This window comes from Notamacropus eugenii, chromosome 7 (assembly GCF_028372415.1).
Source record: "Notamacropus eugenii isolate mMacEug1 chromosome 7, mMacEug1.pri_v2, whole genome shotgun sequence".
Classification (NCBI taxonomy): Eukaryota; Metazoa; Chordata; class Mammalia; order Diprotodontia; family Macropodidae; genus Notamacropus; species Notamacropus eugenii.
In genome coordinates this window covers 111,054,855-111,071,411 of record NC_092878.1, presented here as the reverse complement: position 1 = coordinate 111,071,411, position 16,557 = coordinate 111,054,855, and positions in this window count along the sequence as shown.

Sequence of the window (16,557 nt, the reverse complement as noted above, 5' to 3'; positions counted from 1 at the left end):
ATCTTGGTTATATGCTTTATTTGTACATTTAAAAAACATGCAATGGAAATTATCCATTTTGTCCTGAATCTGCTCTATTTCTCTTCTTTATTCATAATTTTCACATGTCCAGAAGTCTGATATGTAATATGTTCCATGTTCTTATATTTTTTTTCTAAAATTTCTTATAAATATCTAGATCATGTATCTATTTTGACCTTATCTTGAGAGATGGTGTGAGATATTGGCCCATGCCTGTGTTTTAAAAATCAGTGTTATCAGTGCTCTACTATATTTTATTTACTTTGTTGTGTTTAACAACTGTAGTTTAATCTAGTTTAGACTGTATTCTGAATTGCTTTGGATCATATATTTGCCTTAGATTAATGAAATAAAAGGCATCTATACCTATCCCTTCATCCTGTGATTTTAAGTGCAGGAAATTTGTTCAGTTTGAATATAACATTGGTCCATAAACTAACATACAACAGGAATAATGAGCTTTGGATTCTTTGTGAGTTGCAAAATTTCCGGTAGAAGCACTGATATTCTTTGACAGTTCTTATGAAATTGAAGTTTCTCTGGTTTACTCCTGTTGTACTTTTCTGTTTTGTTCCATTAGATGTTATAAAATGGAAAGGGTGCCAGCTTAAAGACCAGGAATGGTCTGGCTTCAAATTCTGCTTCTGGCACTAGCAGTGTGATCATTTAATAATAAGTCACTTGTTTTTTATGAGTCATAATTTCTTCTTTTATAAAATGAAGTAGATCAGAAATTTGCCAAATCTCCCTCCTCATTGAACAGTTTTAAGAATTTAATGAATACATAAAATGTTTATGTGAAGGTGCAATCCTTATCAAGACCACAGGAAATGAGTTAATTTCTTGTCCAATTCATTAAATGATATTTTTAGTAATTTGGTATGCTCAAAATGAAAGCAAATAACAACAAAACAAAACAAAAAAAAACCTATCACTTTGGTTACAGTCATGAAAAAATGAATATAGGAAATACACTTTCATACTAGTTGTAGGGTTTAGGTAACTTATGATTTAAGACCTCTGAAAGGAATGCCAAAAAATCTGCCCCCACTGTCACATCCATTGATAGAAGAAGCATTTCATTGAAAGAAATTTGTGAGGAGTGTGCATTAGAGAAATAAAAGCCATTCCTTCTGTTAAAAATATATTCATCATTGTTTATTTTTCCCTTTCCAAAGTCAAGCCAACCTGATATCCCAAAGCTATTGTTGTTTTTTTAATTCCCCATAAAAAAGAAATATTTGAAAGTAGGACTTTTTTGTGCCTTAAATTTCCGCACTTCTTTTACATACTATAGAATGAAATTGGGAGATGAAAATAATAACAAAAAAAAGAATGAGATTAATGTCAAGAGGTTAATCAGATAGTGGAAGTGAAACAAATCCATTTTGGAACATAAATTATCCAAGTCATCTATACCAGCCATAAGAAACAACAACAGCAAGCTGATAAGTTTTAACTGTCTAGTGGTGGCTGGATGGTGTAGCAGATGGAGCACTAGCACGGAGTCAGGAAGATATCAGTTCATATTTGGCCCTATATACTTTCTAGTTGTGTAACATTGAGAAAGGTCTCAACTTCTATTTGCCTTTGTTTCCCCACTCTTAAAATGGGGATAACAATAGTATCCATTTTCAGGGTTGTTGTAACAAATGAGGTAAATATTTGTAAAGTGCTTTACAAAGTACCTAGCACTCAGCAGGCAATAAATAATTTTTTATCTTCTTCTCCTTGCTTTTTAGCCATAGATATGATCAGTTGGAGATTGCAATCAAGAAAAACTGACTCATGTGCTTCACCAATAATGATTAAAGCAAATGAAACAAACCAAAAAATAAAATACGAAGGTTATTTTGACTGAAAGACACCCAGATAGTCAAAAGAGAACACATCATAAATGGTTACATTATATTTGGCATGTTCTCTCATATGTAACATAAGAAAGCCGAAAGGGAAAGAAAAAATTATTCCTAAAAAAATGCAATTGAATCAGTGAAGAAATGTTGTAGGATACTATTTCTTTCAAAGGTGAAGAGCTGGGTGCTAAAATGTTCAGGAATAGAACTTTAGTTTAATAAAAAATTAATAAAGTCTACTTGGAAATAAAGACAATTTTCAAATAAGGATGAAAATTTCATTTTCAAAAGGTATAGAAAATGAATTGTGACATAAATGTGAAGGATCAAATCACCTTTTAAAGGATATAGAGTGATTTTTTTTGAATGTTAATAGTTTGATGGGTTAAAAGGGAATTTTTAATGAACTGCTAATATGCAGAAAGAGTTGAAGGAGACAGATTATTAAAAATAGGGATTTTAATCACTTAAAGCTTACTTGCATGTAATGTTTTAAAACTTAAGAATAAATTAGAAAATAATAGAATAAATTAGAAAAATCTAATTACTTTTTAGGAGACTACAGGATCATTTAAGACCCTTGAATTCACATAAAATATTAATAAATTTTTACTTCATAATAGAAAGAAAAGATTTTCTGAATACCAGGAGGCTCTGATTTAAGCCAGTTAAAAAATGAAGAGCTTGGGATAAAGAAGAAAGGGGAAAAATTTAGCAAGTGAAAATAGAAACAAATAGTGCAAAAGACAGCTATGTTTTAGAACTGTTTGTACATAATTATTGGAAGAAAAGTTTACTGCAAGATTCCTGATTGGTTGGACAGAGGCCCAACCTCAATGCATAAAAAGAAAAAAAAAATCAGTACTTGCTCTAGTATGCCCTTCAGCAGCCCCTGGATTTTCAAAAGTTCACATTGCTTTCTATTACCAACTCTGAGAGAGAGAGAAGGAAAGACTGTGCAGGGCAAGACTTTGCAGTTTTAATGCTGTGAGACCTCTTTGCTACAAATTGATTGATCAGTATACCATCTTGGTGACTGAGACACTGGATTGAATTGGCTACCACTCACAGAAAGTCAACCTGAGCTATTTTTGTATGAGCTCTTTATGCTGTGAACTTACTGTTCAATGCAGCATCCTGCTGGCTTAGCAATATTGCCCAAAGAGAAGTGTTCCAATAAGAACTGAAGTTATCTGTCCTGCAGTAAGCTGATATCCAAATTGAATGCAATACTTTTTGAAATCCTCTTTAAGGATGATTGTGAGTTAAAAGCTCTTTAAAAGATTTATGATTTGAGAGCAGAAGAGATTTGCCCAGGTGCAATACATGAAAAATAGGAGATCATTTATTATACAATCAATTTTATGTGGTGTAGATGTTCTTAAAAAGATCATGGTTACTGAATGCATTGGTGAGATAGTTTGGTTCAGGGTGAAGTGTAGATTATGAGATATTTACTATTCTTGAATTCATTTTAATATATGAATATAATATTCTTAATTCCCCCACTTAAGGAACCCAGTACCTCCCCAATAATTGTGGGGTGTTCTTTTTATACCAAAGGCAGAAGCCAAAGAACTCCAGATTGATTATAGGTAGTTGTTTAATCATTTTGGAGCAGTATAATGAATCCCTGCCAAGATATTAATCATCTTAGGTCTGGGCCAGCAGATGGACTAATAAGAGTATCTCCTCCAAGAACTGCCCAAATTCCAATGACTACTATAAAAAAACCAGAAAAAGGTAGGAGGAGTTATAGAATGTATCAGTATTGATTGGTGGATTTTTTTGACTGTCTGCTTAAGTAATGAACTTGATAGCTAAACCAGTGTTATGGCCAAATGTAAGTTTGTGTATCAGTCAGGTTCTGTTCACATATAGACATGATGTGCTTGTTTTGACTTTCATAGGTCAACGTATATTGGTTGGTTGGTTGGTTGGTTGGTTGATTGTTGTCCTTCGTTCTCAAAGAGGACCAAAATGACATCACCATGACAAAGTGAAGTTTTAATGTGTACGACTTTGGCTGATCCAACCAATGCAAGCTCAAAATGCTCTGCCACAGATTGGGCATAGATGGTCCATGTGAACATTCAGGGTGGTTAGTTCAAATTTTCTCATCCTGCCTTTACTTTGCACTGTCTCAATTTTGCTTTGCTCAAAGAGCACAGCACCTTTTGTAATGTGGGCACACCATTCTTCCCAGTCCTGTGCCAGTATCTTCCATGTTGCACAATCAAATAAATAGTTCTTGAGGGAGACCTTGAGAGTATCCTTGCATTGCTTCTTCTGACCATCATGTGATCACCTGCCCCATGAGACATTTTTTGTAAAATAGTCTTTTAGGCAAGCATACATTTTGCAAGCATACATTTGAACAACATGGTCAGCCCATTGGAATTGCGCTCTCTGAAGCATCATTTGGATGCTTGGCAATTTAATTTGAGCAAGGACCTCAATATATGGTACCTTATCCTGCCAGGTGATCTGCAGAATCTTCCTAAGACAGTTCAAAATGAAGCAATGTAGTTTCCTGGCATGGAGCTAGTAGACTGCCCATGTTTTGCAAGCATACAACGAGGTCAGCAAAATAACTCTGTAGACCTTCAGTTTAGTAGTATGTCTAATATCTCTTCTTCCTCAAACTTTTCTTCAGTACCTCCCAAACACGGAGCTAGCTCTGGCAATGTGTGTGTCAACCTCATTGTCAATGTGTATATCCCTGGAAAGCATACTACCAAAGTAAGTGAACTTATCCACATCATTCAAGACTTCTTCATTTGTTGTACCTGATGTTTCAACATATGGATAGTGTGGTGGTGCCTGATGAAGCACCTGTTTTCTTAGTGTTAATTATTAAGTGAAAATTAGCACAGGCAGCAGAGAATTGATCCATACTTTATTGCACCTTAGCTTCAGAGGTTGCATTGAGTGCACAGGCATCTGCAAACAGAAAATCATGCACCAACACTCCCTCGACTTTGATCCTGGCTTGTAGCCTTTTCAGATTTAAGAACTTACCACCAGTATGGTAGTGGACCTTGAAGCCATGCTCATCCTCATTGAAAACATTTGGTAACATGGCTGAAAACATCATGCTAAAAAGCATGGGAGTAAGCACACAGCCCTGTTTCACTCCACTGGTGACTGGGAAGACATGAGAACATTTTCCACTCTCCAGAACCTGGGCACACATGCCATCTTGAAAGTGACATACAATGCTGATGAACTTCTCTGGGCAACCATTGTGACATAATTTTCCATAAGCCCTCATGACTAACAGTGTCAAAGGCCTTGGTCAGATCTACAAACACTGTGGACAGACCTCTGTTCCACTTCTGTCATTTTTCCTGGAGTTGTCGGGCAGCAAACACCATGTGGACTATTCCTTGGCCCTTTCTGAAACCACACTGGCTCTCAGGTACATGACCATCTTTCAGGTGAAGGATCAGCGTAATAAGGAGGACTCTAACAAGAATCTTGCGTACAGTGACTAAGAGAGAGACCCCCCTGTGAATGTCGCAGGACAATCTATTCTCTTTACCTTTGTAGAGATGCACATTGGAGGCATCCTTGAACTCCTGGGGGATAACTTCCTCTTGCCACATAACCTGGGATATTTCATTCAGCTTTTATAAGAACAATGGTGCCCCTACCTTATAAATCTCAGCTGGAACAGAATCAGTACCAGGTACTTTGCCATATGCAAGTAGCCTAATATCCCTCAAAAGCTCTTCTTCAGTTGGAAGTTTAGGCAACAAGTGATTGACTTCAACCTGAGATAAATGATCAATGGCCTCAGAATTGATTGATCATGGTCTGTTCAGCCCATCTCTCTAGGTTCATGTCCTTATCACTAATCAATGTGGCTCCATCAGCACTGAATATTTGTGATGCACCATAGGTTTTTGGTCCATAAATAGCTTTCAGGGAATGATGAAAGTGCTTTGGAATGTTACTATCACCATAAAACGGAATTTCTTCTGCCTTCTTTTTGAGTTATAATCCTGCATCTCTCTAGGCTTTGCTTGTACTTTACTTTTGATGGAATTAAATGCTGCCTTCTTAGAGATCGATCAACTATCCTACTAGTAAATTCTGTAGAGTTCTCATTATTCATTTAACAGTTTCTGAATTATCCCATCATTTTCATCAAACCAGTCTTAGTGTTTGCAAGTGTTCTGACCCAGAGGAGCAAATGTACTGCTGTACATCAAATCTCTTGAAAGTTGCCCATTCCTTTTCTTCTCTACTGTTGCCAGCTGTGTGGTGGCTCAACTTTCCCTCCAAGTTAGCACCAAACTGTTCAAGCTCAGAGAAGAACTCTAATTTGTTAAACATTAATTCTTCTGGTAGTCCTTTTTCCTTGGGGATGGCATTTTTGATGAATGCAAACATTCAGCTTGGAAAGAATTAGTTTTTGATCAGTCCAGCACTCTGTACCCCACATTGTCTTTGTCACTCTCACATCTTATCTGTCTCTTCTCCTTATAATCATAAACTCTATTAGATGACAATATTTGCTGCGAGGGTGCATCCATGAAGTTTTATTGCTTTTAGGTGAAAGGAAAACAGAGTTGGTGGTGAGAAGGTCATTCAAGGCACAAATCTTCAGGAGTGAATGACCATTGCTGTTGCTATTTCCAACTCCATTCCTCCCTAAGACTTCCTGCCATGTCTGGTAGTCTGAGCCTACTCTAGCATTAAAGTCACCCAGAATCATAAGCTAGTCCTCTTTTGGCACATTCATGATAAAGGTCTCTAGGTTTTCATAAAATTTTTCTTTGACCTCATCAGGATTCATCATGGTGGGAGCACACACACTGATGATGGTGGAATGAAGTATTCCTGCAACTGGCAGTTGCATTGTTATGAACCTGTCATTTACTCCTTTTGGCAGGCATACCAGCTTGCTGACTAGATTAGGTATGAATGCAAAACCTACACCAGCTTCATGGCACTCCACTGCGGCCACTCCAGAAAAATGCATATCCAGCTCCAGCTTTAATAAGCTGGTCTTATTTGCCACCCTTGTTTCACTCAGGGCTTATATTTGGATGTGATACCTGTTGAGTTCTCTTGCCAAAACAGCAGTTCATCTTTTAGGTCTACTGGATTTTGTGTATTAAATATTATTAAATTCTTATTAAATTTATTCTCAATATCTCTCCTCTGAAGCCATAAACAAGCACTCGAAAATCCAGTGTTTATCTGTTCCACAGTGGTTATTTCCAGTTGCTAGTAGGAGGAGATTGTGTCACTCTATGTGTTTCGCTTAATACTCAAATGTGGTGCATTTCATTAGTATGTAATTCAGAATGTCACCGTTTAAAAAGTAAGACCTCATATTCATCAATAATTTATAATATCCCTTTTTGTGATGACACAAACTAAAATCAAAACAATTGCTCTTCAGCTGAGGAGTGGATAAACAAATTTTGGCACACAAATGGAATGGAATATTACTTTCTGTATGAAATTATGAATATGATGACTACAGAGAAACATGAAAAGATTTATGTGAACTGATACAAAGTGAAATAAGTAGTGGAGCCAACAAGTGTGTCACGTTCAATGTACCAATGGTGAGCGGAATCATCTTTGCAGATGTGTTTGTACATTTTGTACATATATTGTGTGTTTTGACTTCAGATTGAGATTCTATGACTGCTGTGATAATCAGGCAAGGTTTGGGTCAGCAGTGGATCCTGGGGCACTTTTCTAGCTCCCTCCCTCACATCAGGAGGTGACCATAGTATCTTAAGTTATGGCTCAATATCTAAAATACAATTTCTATTTAAGTTATAATTCTGAGCAGGTCATCATGTTTGGGCTTCCATCTTTCACAGAGTTTAAATTTTTATGGCTTTTCATTTATTACTGTATTTTAGGGCTTTCTCCCCAATAGAAAGCCTACAATGAATATGGGATATTATTATTTTGTCTTATTGATAAGTAAATGTTGATGCTTAAACTCTAGAAGAATCATCATAATGACTGACTTTTTATGTCTATGGAATCATATTTATGCTTGAGAGGTATATTGGTAGGGGGGAGGATATTTCTTTCTTTTTTTATTTATTTATTTAATTTTTAACATTCATTTTCACAAAATTTTGGGTTATAAATTTTCTCCCCTTTTCTCCCCTCCCCCCCCCAAACCCAAGCATTCTAATTGCCCCTGTGACCAATCTACTCTTTCTTCTATCATCCCTCTCTGTCCTTGTCTCCATCTTTTCTTTTGTCCTGTAGGGCCAGATAGTTTTCTTTACCCCTTTACCTGTATTTCTTATTTCCTAGTGGTAAGAACATTACAGTTGATCCTAACACTTTGAGTTCCAACTTCTTTACCTCCCTCCCTCTCCACCCCTTCCCTTTGGAAGGCAAGCAATTCAATATAGGCCAAATCTGTGTAATTTTGCAAATGACTTCCATAATAGTTGTGTTGTATAGGACTAACTATATTTCCCTCCATCCTATCCTGTCCCCCATTACTTCTATTCTCTTTTGATCCTATCCCTCCCCATGAGTGTCGACCTCGAATTGCATTCTCCTCCCCATGCCCTCCCTTCTATCATCCCCCCCACCCTGCTTGTCCCCTTGTCCCCCACTTTCCTGTATTGTGAGATAGGTTTCCTTACCAAAATGAGTGTGCATTTTATTCTTTCCTTTAGTGGAATGTGATGAGAGTAGACTTCATGTTTTTCTCTCACCTCCCCTCTTTATCCCTCCACTAATGAGTCTTTTGCTTGCCTCTTTTAGGAGAGATAATTTGCCCCATTCCATTTCTCCCTTTCTCCTCCCAATATATTTCTCTCTCACTGCTTGATTTCATTTTTTTTTAAGATATGATCCCATCCTCTTCAATTCACTCTGTGCACTCTGTCTCTATGTATGTGTGTGTGTGTGCATGTGTATGTGTGTACTCCCACCCAGTTCCCAGATACTGAAATGTTTCAAGAGTTACAAATATTGTCTTTCCATGTAGGAATGTAAACAGTTCAACTTTAGTAAGTCCCTTATGACTTCTCTTTGCTGTTCACCTTTTCATGGTTCTCTTCATTCTTGTGTTTGAAAGTCAAGTTTTCTTTTCAGCTCTGGTCTTTTCATCAAGAAAATTTGAAAATCCTCTATTTCACTGAAAGACCATTTTTTCCCCTGAAGTATTGTACTCAGTTTTGCTGGGTAGGTGATTCTTGGTTTTAGGCCTAGTTCCTTTGACTTCTGGAATATCCTATTCCATGCCCTTTGATCCCTTAATGTAGAAGCTGCTAGATCTTGTGTTATCCTGATTGTATTTCCACAACCCTTGAATTGTTTCTTTCTAGCTGCTTGTAATATTTTCTCCTTGACCTGGGAACTCTGGAATTTGGCCACAACGTTCCTAGGAGTTTCTCTTTTTGGATCTCTTTCATGCGGTGTTCTGTGGATTCCTTGAATATTTATTTTGCCCTCTGGTTCTAGAATCTCAGGGCAGTTTTCCTTGATAATTTCATGGAAGATGATGTCTAGGCTCTTCTTTTGATCATGGCTTTCAGGTAGTCCTAAAATTTTTAAATTGTCTCTCCTGAATCTATTTTCCAGGTCAGTTGTTTTTCCAATGAGATATTTCACATTATCTTCCATTTTTCCATTCTTCTCTCTTTGTTCTGTGATATCATACTTTCTCGCAAAGTCCTTAGCCTCCATCTGGGCCATTCTAGTTTTGAAAGAACTATTTTCTTCAGTGAGCTTTTGACTCTCCTTTTCCATTTGGCTAATTCTGCTTTTGAAAGCATTCTTCTCCTCATTGGCTTTTTGAACCTCTTTTGCCAATTGAGTTAGGCTAGTTTTCAAGGTATTAATTTCTTTAACATTTTTTTGGTTCTCCTTTAGCAGGGAGCTGATCTGCTTTTCATGCTTTTCTTTCATCTCTCTCATTTCTCTTCCCAGTTTTTCCTCCACCTCTCTAACTTGATTTTCAAAATTCCTTTTGAGCTCTTCCATGGCCTGAGCCCATTGGGTGGGCTGGGACACAGAAGCCTTGATTTCTGTGTCTTTGCCTGATGGTAAGCATTGTTCTTCCTCATCAGAAAGGAAGGGAGGAAATGTCTGTTCTCCAAGAAAGTATCCTTCAATAATCTTATTTCTTTTCCCTTTTCTGGGCATTTTTCCAGCCAGTGACTTGACCTCTGAATATTCTCCTCACACCCACCTCGCCTCCTGGTCGTCCCAGCCAGTGTTTGGGGTCTGAGATTCAAATGCTGCTTCCAGCCTTAGGGCTTTTGGCGTGGGCAGGGCTGCTATTCAGTGTGAGAATTAAGTTCAGGTGGTCAGGTAGGGGCAGGGCCACCTCTCAGGCTCAGTTCCCTCAGGGGATTTATGCACAGACCTTCCACAATGGATCCAGGCTCCCGCCCGCTTGGGGAGCCCTGGTCTGCAGCCACCCCTCAGGTTCTGTCTCCCGAGGGTGCCCGAATCATGGGGGCACCCCACTCCCCTCTCGACCTGCCAAAGAGACTCTCTCACCAACCCCTGTCACCTGTGGGCGGAGGGACTTGTGCGGCCGCTGGAGATCCTGTCCCTGAAGCCTGCTCGGGTCTGTTTCTCTTGGTGCTGTGGCCGCAGCAGGTCTGGGCTGGGCTGGGCTCCGCGTCTGCAGCGCGACGGACCTTTTGCGAGACGTTTGCAGGTCCCTCTGTGGGTGGAGGGACCCGCGTGGCCGCTGGAGATCCCGTCCCGAAGCCCGCTCGGATCTTTTCCTCTCGGAGCCGCGGCCGCTGCAGGGCTGCCCTCAGCTCCCAGTCCCGGCACCCAGTCCGCAGCGCGAAGGACCCCCCGCAAGAAGTTTGCAGGTCCCTCCGGAACACAAATCTTCCTCGCTCCAATATTCCGTGTCCTCTGGGTGCAGAATTTGCCGTGAGTTACTCCCCTGTAGCCGTTTTGTGGGTTGTGGGTTGGGAGCTATGTGTATATGCGTCTTTCTACTCCGCCATCTTGGCTCCGTCCCCGAGGATATTTCTTCACAGGATTATTCCTAGGAGACTATTCACACATTGACATTGAGGTTGAGGAGTGCATTACCAGGGCTAGCTCAGTGTTTGGGAGGCTTTGAAGAAAGGTTTGGGAGAGAAGAGGTATTAGACTGACTACCAGACTGAAGGTCTACAGAGCTATTGTGGTGACCACATTGTTATATACTTGTGAAGCATGGACAATCCAGTAGTGACATGCCAGGAAACTGAATCACTTCCATTTGAACTGCCTTAGGAAGATTCTGAGGATCACCTGGCATAGCAAGTTACGCAACACTGAAGTCCTTGCTTGAGCTGAACTGCCGAGTATTCAAACTATGCTTCAGAGGGCACAACTCCGATGGGCTGGCCATGTTGTTTGAACGCCAAATGTACACTTGCCAAAATGACTATATTATGGAGAGCTTTCATGGGGCAGGCGATCACATGGTAGCCAGAAGAAACAATAGAAGGACACTCTCAAGATCTCTCCTTTGGATTTTGGCTGTGCAACATGGGAGACACTGGCAGAGGACCACTCAGCATGGCATGCCCATATTAGAAAAGTTGATGTGCTCATTGAAAAAAGCACAGTTGAGACAGCACAAAGTAAATGCAGGATACACAAGTTTGGGATATTCACCCCAAATATTCAAACAGACTATTTGTGCCCAACCTGTGGGAGAGCATTCAGAGCTCATATTGATCTGATCAGCCACAGTTGTACAGTGAAATTTCACTTTACAATGGTGATGTCATTTTGATCCTCTTTGTAGTAGAAGAACAACAACCATTTCTAGGAGACTAAGGGAATATTTGTGTGGTCCTTGTGGCAAACTTAGATCTGCTGGTTTGAGAGTAAATTAGAGTGAGCGAACCAACCCAAAATGTCAGTAGGTGCCACCTTTGTTTTATGAAAAGTTTCAATCAGTTCAGCAGGGAAGCCATATCTCATCACACCACAAAGAGGAGGGACAAAGGAGAAAATTAGGTGGGAAATTATGAATAAGGGTAAATAACTTACCATCCTTATAAATGAGATTCAAAAGCAGAGTATACAAACATGGGAGAAGGGGTTGGGATAGGGGTCATCATGTGAATTTTAATCATAAAAAGGAAAAATCAAAGTTGAATAAATATACACATTGGGTAAGGAAATAGACATATTGAACTGTACAAGGAAGCAGGACGGTGTCAGGAAAGGAGAAGTTTATAGGCTGAGTCAGGGAAGGCATAGTTAGAAAAAAACATCAAATTTGGAAGGTATGAAATCAAAGAGGGGGTGTTAAAAGTAAAGAAAAAAATGCAAGAACTATTTATCAGACTATGACCAAAGGGAAAAAGATGAGGGGACATACAACAGAAGAAGAACATTTCAATTTCCTAATTGGTTTTGATCATATTTCTTCTCTTTCATCACGTTCTTCTTTAGTAAGATGGTGTTAGGATTTCAAGATAAGGAGAAAGTATAAGAGAATATGATGGAGGGAACTATGCAATTAGCAATCCTAACTGCAAATAGAAATAGATTGAACTCAGATATAAAATGGACATTACAGCAGAATAGATATGAAAGCAAATTCCTCCAATATGGTGTTACAAATACTGGGAATCAGAGGCTGGATTTATAACCAGCTCCTGTAATGAGAGAATCAGCATGCTTCTTCCCAAGAAAAGAATTTCATGGTAGGATATAGCTTTTAGAACAAATAGATCAAAGGATAGATAGATAGATAGATAGATAGATAGATAGATAGATAGATAGATAGATGAAAAGATATATATTCATATATACATATAAACATATATTTATGCAGAAATATATGGGTATACATTTTTTAATCTACCTGTATGTATAGTAGAAAATTCGAATGGGGTGGGACTTGACTATACATGTTGCTAACAAGTAATTTTTTTCCTACATGAAGGAGATGAGATGGTGAGAAAAGTAAATAATAGGGTACCAATATTAAAAATGAAAGGAAAGAAAAGAAGGAGGGAAAGGGAAGAAATCACAGAAGAAAGAGAGAGACAGAGACAAAGAGAAAGAGTAAGAAAGCAAAAGGAGAGCAGGAAGGGAAGAAGGATAGAGGAAGGTAGGAAGCCAGGATGGAAGGAAGGAAGGGAGCAAGGAAGAGAGGGAGGGAGGCAGAAAGATTATGTGAGGCGTGATTTAAGAAAAAAATATTAGAAGTAAACATAAGAATTCCAAAAAAAAAAAAAAAAAAGCAAAGACAAACAGTGCAGCCTTGAAAGCTTCAGGTTGAAATAATTGTACTCTTAGAAAGAAAGAAAAAAGAAAAAGCAATATTCCTTGCCTGAAGGACCTACATCAGGGTGCCAAATCAATCTACCTCTATGGAAAGTTAACTCAAACTGCCTCAGATCTATTGCATAGGTTCTTTGTTCACAACTTTCTTCACTCATGCTGTGGGAGGGTGGGGGATTATTCCAAGCACACCCAATTTTGTCAGTGCTCTGTTCCACAAGAATATGTCTTTTTCAGTCATGTACTATTACAGGAAATCTATCCATACCTCTTGACCTGAGAAAATATACTCTCAATATCTCTCCTCTCAAGCCACAAGCACTTGAAAATCCAGTGTTTATCTGTTCCAAAATAGTTATTCCCAATTGCTAGTAGGAGGAGATTGTGTCACTCTTTGGGTTTCACTTAATGCCTGAATGTTGTGCTTTTCATTAGTATGTAATTCAGAATGTCAGTGTTTCAGGTCCCATATTCACCAATAATTTATACTATCTCTTTTTGTGATGACAAAAACTAAAACCAAAAGAATTATTCTTCAACTGAGGAATGGATAAACAAATTTTGACACACAAATCCCTACTGTATGAAACTATGAATATGATGACTACAGAGAAACATGAAAAGACTTATGTGAACTTATGCAAAGTGAAATAAGCACTAGAGCCAGCAAATACACACACATAGAAACACACAAATGAAGACATACACATACACACAAAATGACTGCAAATGGGGAAACAACAACTACAAAAATATTAAAATTGAATGTTGCAAAAGTATGAAAAGCAAGGTTGGCCCATAGAAGAGGCCTGGGAAGAAAACCTACCACCATCAGTGACAATCCTTTGATGGGGTGGGAGGTTTGCAACCATGGAACATTGCATATATTTTCAGATTATTTTTCTATACGTTGATCTATTTTACTATTTTCTCCATTATCTTCTTTTTTAATTAAATTTTCTTTTATGAGGAATGATTCCCTTAGAGGGGAAAATGAGAAAAATGAAGTGAGAAAATTCAACAATATAAGAAGAAATCATCTCAGTAAAATATACTTTATGTACAAAAGAAGCATAAATACAAAAAAGAAGATAATCTCTTTGAACATAAGGCTCTTTTTTTCCACTCTTCAATTTCCTGACATTTATTCAGTATTGAGATCTGGTCTGTACTGGACCACACTCTTCCCTCACACTGATGCAACAGACCTTTCCTTCCAACCCTCTAAGTTGTCTTACTCTGGAAAATTGATTCACTCTATTTTTGTGGGTTTTGACCCTCTATAAATTGTTCAGAGTCATTTTTACATGTATTTGGAAGGATTTGGGAGAGACTCATGATAGTGGCTGCCTTTATTCTGCCATCTTGGCTCTTCCCCCCGACCCACATTTTTTTAAAGCAGGATTGCATCATTTTGAGAACTCATATGTTGAAAAGAGGCATACAATTCCAAAAGAATAAAAGTAAAATCTTATAGGCTCTGTAGAAAATGTTTACAAAAGCTTGAAAGCTCACTAGACTTCCAAAGCCCATTTATTTCCAAACAATTCAGTATCACTGTACCATGTAGTTTACATTACTATTATTATTAGACATGTGTGATGTTTATATAGCTTGTGTATTGCAGAATTTTAAATTATATAATTCCATCAGAATTTGGGATGATATTTGATCAACGTAAGCATATATATATATATATATATATATATATTTAATTTTACAACTCAAACTATAGAAGTAATCAGAAAAATAGAATTTACTCCCTTAGATATGACAATAATGAAATTTCAGGCTTCAGGTCTTCAGGGTCTACTTTAAAGAACCTCATGTCCACATCTAGTATTAATTCAATTTAGCTCTTGCTACCTTCTGCTGTCATGGCTGTAGAAAGAGCAACCATCATAAATCAGTGTTAAATTATGTGGTTGGAACTACAAAGAAATCTTGAGGTTTATTGTGTGGAAAAATATTATTATTCATTGTTCATAAGGAACTAACAGCAATTTATCAAACAGGAGGTTTTGCCATCAGATAGATAAGTAAAACAGTATACACTAAAACTGATGTTCTAATTCACATATATCACAAAGATAATTTGTCAAAAATTCAATATAATCATAATTTGAGCAGTGACTTCCAACAAAGCATAGTGGAAAACTGATATGATTAATAAAATCATAAACGTTTTTGCAAAAAATATCCTAATATCAAAGAAATTGTTATATCTAGCTTACAGCATTAAGCAGATATTCAATTAAAATAAACAATTTATTCACTTTGTTTATGTAGTTATGTAGTTAAAGTCAAATTGCTGAGTATTAGAGTTTTTTAATTATTGTCAGAGAGAGGAAAAAGATTAATATGAAGAGTAGCGGTTAAAATATTTGCTTCATGAATACTGATCAAAGAAATCTAAACTATTAAGGATAACAATATTTTATTAATTTAATGATTTTCCTTCCCATGAAATCTACAAACCAAATATGCAGCATACTGCTTTCTTCCTTCACAAATCAATTCTCTTTTTCATTTTTGAGGAATACGAATGAAGAATGAACCATAAGGTAAGAAGAGCAATTAAAAGGATCCGGTCATAATCTAGATGGGTCAAAGGGGGGTTATAGGTATTCAAAGATGACTATGAAGGACTTGCCACCCCCTTTTCAGGGCTACTCATTCATCCTTGGTGTCCAGTAGGCATTCAAGTCTTACCTATGACTCCAAGAAGTTGTAACATGCAGCAATTATTGTCAATCATTCTAACTTTATTCTTGCCACTGGACTCTGGAAGAGAGAATAAGGCTGATGAATTGTGCAACTTAAATTCATTTCATGTATAAGTTAAGATATCACCCTGTGATATCATTGCTCCTCTTTGACAATAAAAAAACAAAAACAAAAAACACTAGTTGGCCACGGAGTCAGGTGATACCTATGATAGTAGAGTAAATTATAATGTTGATGCTGATGATGGCAATGATGCAGGTAAGTTGCATCCTTTTACATTTAATGGAGGGATTTATTTATAATTATTAAGAAAAATAGACATCTAAGGTAAAATTCCATTTTGTAATGAGTAAAGTGCCTCACAAAACTTATATCACTTGCCTATGGTCACATTCACAATAAATGATAGATATGGTATTCAATTGAATCCAAGTCTCCTGACTTTTGGTTGAGTACCTACCCTCTCTTGTACACCATTCATTTTCTCTATTCTCAAAGAATTTAAATGGATCACAAGATTTTTGGATTTAGTGCTTTTATGAAGGTTAGTGATCAGCTGATCATTTACCCCAAACTCTTCCTTTAATAGATTAGAAAACGTCCTTCTGAAGTCAATTATTGAAGTTAAAACACTAATCCATCTGCTCTATAGTATTTCTGATCTGCTATGAAAGATGAGAAAAATAGCAAA